Source organism: Otolemur garnettii, unplaced genomic scaffold (genome assembly GCF_000181295.1).
Source record: "Otolemur garnettii isolate 467f Iridium unplaced genomic scaffold, OtoGar3 scaffold00175, whole genome shotgun sequence".
Lineage (NCBI taxonomy): Eukaryota > Metazoa > Chordata > Mammalia > Primates > Galagidae > Otolemur > Otolemur garnettii.
Window position 1 is genome coordinate 3,181,068 of NW_003852570.1, and position 6,106 is coordinate 3,187,173.

Here is a 6,106-nt window from a genome sequence, read left to right on the forward strand (position 1 = left end):
AAAAAAAAAAAAAAAAAAAGCTATAAGTGATACTAAATTACTTCAAGGTTTGAACTATGGGGCCTATTCAGATTTTTCTTGCAACTTTATTGTGAGCTAAGGAAAGGGTGGGTCAGAGAGAAGAACATAATGCTGAGGAGGAAGCATACAGTTGTATTTCAGTGCCTGGGCTTCAGTGTTAGGCAGGCAAATGCTGAGATCTCTGACTAGCTGGGTGACTTAACCTCTCTGCGCCTTAGTTTCTTCATCTGTAAGATTGGCATAATAGCATTGCTTAATTGATAGGTTTGTGAAAAAGGCTAAAATATATATCACACAAAAGGGTTTTGTATGTTCATATCACATATTGAGCACTCAATAAGTTCTAGACATTATTGCTATTAGCATTATTACCAGAAGTGCTTTTACCTTTGCTACTGCTGCTGCTGGTGGTGGTGGTATTACTAGTACAGACAATGTGGGCTATTTTCTGATTAGATGAGGAGTTGCAGAGTGCCTTGGGGGAGGGGTCATGACTTCCTACCCTATCCAATAAATAAGGCGATAACCCTAAGGAGGAAGATTCCAGGAGTGCAATTCTAGCTTGGACTAGGGTAAGTACTAAAGCAGTGTAGGGGCCTGATATTTTATCTTTATCATCTTAGACTAAAGCTTTTATACCCTTCATTAGTTTGGTGTGTGGCTTAGCTTGAGTCACATTAGTTCTCTGAGTTTCAGCATCTATGCTTGAAAATCAAATCCTATGGAAAGCACTTGCAAGCTAGCTGGCCTCTACCAGAGGACTAATCTGTGAATGAAACATGGGATAAGCAAACTGATCCACAGAGGCAAGATACTAGTCTCTAAAATCACTAAGCTAACCCATTACTAAAGCAGATATATGCTATAGACACTACTTTGTTAATCACTGCCAAACAGTGCTATCTTGGGCTCATTGCCCCAAGGGAGCATGACTTTACTTTTAATATAGCCATAAACTTGGTATTTCATATTTTTCCATCTTTATTTGTTGATTCATAATAACTCTTTAGGGAAGTCATTTACTCATTCATTAAACAAATATTTATTGACCAACTACAACATGCCAAACACTATTCTGAGCACCGTGGATATAGCAGTGAAGCAGATAAATTTCCTGATATCATAAAGATTACACTCTATTTACTTGGTCTGGCAAATGTAGTACACCAAGAAACTGTGCTGAGAAAAGTCCAGTTAAAAAAGGATGCTGAATTTTATCAAATGCTTTTTCTGCATCTGTTGAAAGGATCATGTGGTCTTTGATTTTGCTTCTGTTGATATGGTGAATTGCATTTATGGACTTGCATATGTTAAGCAAACCTTGATTCCCTGTGATGAAACCTATTTGATCATGATGTATATATATTTTTTATTATATAGCTGTAATCTATTGCCTAGGATTTCATTGAGAAGTTTTGCATCTGTATGCAGTAGTACAATTAGTCTGTAGTTCTCCTTTTTAGTTGGATCTTTTCCTTGTTTTGATATCAATGTGATGCTTGCTTCATACAATGTGTTGGGGAAAATTCCTTCCTTCTCAATTTTTGTGAATAATTTCTGCAGTATAGGTATAAAGTCTTCTTTGAATATTTAATAGAATTTTGGTGTGAAGCCATCTGGTGCAAAGCATTTTTTTGTTGAGAGATTTTTATTATTTCTGAACTCTCAGTGCTTAAAACTGCTCTGTTCATGAAATCTGTTTCTTCTTTATTATGTCTAGGGAGAGGGTATGATTCCAGATATTGATCTATATCCTCCACATTATCAAATTTTGTGGCATAGATTTTCTTGTAATATTCAGAGATAATTTCTTACACCTCTGTGGCATTTGTTGCTATTTCCCCTTTATTTCTTCTGATTGACATTATTAGAGATTTTATTTTTCTGTTTCTAGATAATCTGTCCAAAGTCTAATCAATTTTATTTTTTTAAAGAACCAAATTTTTGTTTTGTTGATTTTCTGAATTTTTCTTTTGTTTTCAATTTCATTAATCTATGAATTAATTTTGGTTATTCCTTTTTTTCTGCTTGGTTTTACATTGGATTGTTCTTCTTTTTTTATTTCCATAAGATGTTTCATGAGTGCTTTTTAGATGTAGGTATCTAAGGCAGAATATTCCCCTCTTAGGACTACTTTTGCTGTATCCCACAGGTTTTGGAAAATTGTAGCTTCATTGTTGTTGTTAGAGGTATTTGCAATTTTTCCTTTGTCTCTCCCAAGACTCAAATATCACTCAGCATAAGGTTGTTTAATTTCCATACCTTGGTGTGGGAATGAATGTTTTTGATGAAGTTCAGTTCCACCTTTATTGCCCATGATCTGAGAAGACAGAAGGTATGATTACTATTTTTTTTTATTTTGTCAAGGGTTGATTTGTACTCTAGTATATGATATATTTTGGAAGATATTCAATAGGCTGATGAGAAAAATATATATTCTTTAGCTTTGGCATGATGTGTTCTGTATAAGCCCATTTGTTCCAGGGTCACATTTAAGTCCTTTGTATCTTTGTTTAGTTTCTGATTAGAGGATCTATCCAGTTCTGTCAGACGGGTGGTAAAGTCCCTGGTGATTATGGTGTGATGGGATATCATATTGCTCAAACCAGTCAAAGTCTGTTTCATAAATCTGGCAGCATTAAATTTGGTGCATAAATATTTAGAATTGATATGTCCTCTTGTTGTATTGTTTATTTAACCAGTATGAAGTAACCATGTTTTTCTTTCATAACTTCAGTTGCTTTAAATCCATTTATATTTGAAAATAAGATTACTACCCCTCCTTTTTTCTGATTTCCATTTGCTTGAAATGCTGTTTTCCATTCCTTAACCCTGAGTCTTGATTTTTCCTTCAAGGTCAGTTGCATTTTCTGGAGACAGCATATGGATGGTCTGTGATTTTATATCTAATCAGTCAGTCTCTTCAGTGAGTAATTGAAGCCATTAACATTTATTTAGAAAATTGTTAAGTGTGATGGAGTTCTATTCATCTTATTTTGTTAAAGTCTGTTTAATAGTTTTATCCTTTGAGCCATTCTGAAAGGTAATTTTAGACCTTTAGCTTCTGGGTGTTTACTTTGCTGTTTGTCCATTTTGATGGTCACTGTGTAGAATAGGTCTAAGTATGTCCTGTAGAGCTAGTCTCATTGTGGCAAATGTCCTCAGTGTTTGTATATCGGAAAAGATTTTATTTCTCCATAACATTTGAAACTTAGTTTAGCAGTATGCAGAATTCTGGGCTGAGAGTTATTTTGTTTAATAATGTTAAAGGTAGATGAGCATTATCTTCTGACTTGGAAGGTTTCAGTTAGAAAGTGGGCTATCATGCTAATGGCTCTGCCTCTGCATGTCAAACATCCAGTGCCTATTTCTGGATGTTTGCCAAATTTTCTCTTTTGTCATGACTTTGGACAGGTTCATAACAACGTGTCTTGGAGAAGCTCTGAGTTGAGATGATCTGGAGTGTGATATACCTCTAAGAGTAGTGTGTTAGAACCTTTAGTGGAACTTGAAAATTTTTCGTTTATGATAGTCTGCAGTAGGGGTTCCATTCCTTTGAGATGATCTTCTTCACCTTCACAGGTCCCTATTATCTGTATGTTTCAGCACTTCATGAAGTCTTGTGGTTCTCTGAGTGACTGTGCTGCTTTTTCTCTCTTCTTTTTTGCCACTAATTGACCTTGGTTAACTAGAACACTTTATTCCCCTGATATTAGATTCTTTCTTCTCCATGATTTAATCTATTTATGATATTTTCTACTACATGTTTACATTCCCTGATTGTCTCCTTCATTTATTTAAACTCCAACATATCCTCTCTATATTATACATGTCTTTTTTCCATCTTGTCCATTCCCTTTATTGTCTTTGTCATTCATATTTTATTATTTTTTTTACTAAGTCATATGCACATAGATCACGAATAGATTTATGTATATGTGAGGTACAATGTGTTGATTTTTTATACAATCTGATGTGGTTACATCAAACCAATCAACATAGCTTTCACATCATTTACTTGATTATTGTGTTAGGACATTTATGTTCTACACTTGACATATTTGACTTGTATCCTTGCAATATACTCCATAGGTGTGGTCCTGCCTTTTACCCACCCTCTATCAAATCCCCCTTCCCCACCCTTCCCATTCCATTTCTCTCCTTCATCCTGGGCTATAGTTGTGTTCTATCTTACATAAGAAATTGTGAGTAAATATAAGTTGGTTTCATAGAAGTACTGAGTACACTGGATATTTTTTCCTCCATTCTTGAGGTACTTTACTCAGAAGAATATGTTCTGAGTCCTTTCATGCAAATATAAAAGAGTGTCTGATAATCAGAATCCACAGAGAAATCAAACTTATTAATAAGAAAAGAACAAGTGATCTCATTTCACTATGAGCAAGAGACCTGAGCAGAAACTTCTCTGAAGAAGACAAGTGCATGGTCTACAGACATATGAAAAATGCTCATCATCTTTAATTATCAGAGAAATGCAAATCAAAACCACTTTGAAATACCAACTAACTCCAATAAGAGTAACCCACATAACAAAATCCCAAAACTACAGATGTTGGAGTGGATGTGTAGAAAAGGGAATACTCCACTGCTAGTGGGAACGCAAACTAATATGTTCCTTTGGAAAAAAGTTTGGAGACCACTCAGGGATCTAAAAATTGACCTGCCATTGGATCATGCAATTCCTCTACTAAAAGTATATCTAGAAGACCAAAAATCACTTTGCAACAAAGATATTTGTAACGGGTTATTCATTGCAGGTCAATTTGTAATAGCTAAGTCATGGAAGAAATCCAAGTGCCCATCGACCCATGAATGAATTAATAAATTATAGTGTATGTATACCATGGAATACCATGCAGCCTTAAAAAATATTGAGCCTTTGCCTCTTTTATGTCATCCATATTTTAATTCCCTCTCTGTGAAATCCAATAATTAATTATAGGTGGATTTCTCTGTAGTAACTGCCTCCTGGTCCCTTGGAGGAGTAACTCTGTTTTGGATTTTCATGTTGCCAGAATTTTTCTGTTGGTTTTTCCTCATGTGCTCTTTCTTTTTTTCCCCTCCTTTTCATACTTTTTCTTTCTTACTTCATGCTTTACTTTAAATTACCTTGTCAAAGAGCTTTGGTGTTGAAATTACCACTTTATATAAGTCCATATATAGAAAGGGAACAGAAAGGTAAAGAGCCAGCAGGGAGAAAGTAGTGGAAAAGAAAAAAAGATGAAACAAGAAGAAAAGAAAAGAAAAAAAAAAAGAAGGGTGAAGAAAAAAAATGATGAAAAACAGGAGGGAAGGAGGATAGGAAGAGAGAATGAGAGTGACAGGGGAAATGGTATTGTTTGGAATGGTGCTAAGGCGATTCCTACTACTCCTGGATTATAGGGGACTGGCATGGGGGGGGTTCCTTAAAATTAGGAGTTCCTTGCTGTCCTGAGCAAAGTCAGTCTCTACTTCTGTCAAATATAGGAAGGAAAATAAAAGATAAAAAATGGAATAAAAAAGAATTTAAAATAACAAAAAAAAAAAAGAAAAATTCAGCAGCCTTGAATGAACTATACTATCTTACTAGGGAACTATACTGTCTTACTAAGTGAAAGGTAGAAGGAATCCCTAGACCATGGTCTTTTGGCCTCCACAAGCCAGACCACTAACATGACCTCCAAGCCAGACCAATGATGTGCCATTCCAACACTCAGAGAAAACAGAAAACAGAAACAAACAAAAAAAGCAAACAAAAAGAAATAATAATAAGAGATAAATAACACTAAAAATGCAGTTATGTTAAATAAAGGAGAGAGAAAGAAAAGGAAAAAAGAAAGGAGAAACAACAACAACAAAAAGGGGGATATCTTATCTTATGTATAATAGATTTATGTGGGAAAGATGAGAAAAGTAGAGAATGTATTAGTTTGCATTCCCACCAGCAGGGTACAAGTGTTCCCTTTTCTCCACATCCATGCCATCATCTCTGGTTTTGGGATTTTGTGATATGGGCTAATTTTACTGGAGTTAGGTGATATCTCAAAGTAGTTTTGATTTGCATTTCTCTGATGATTAAGGATGG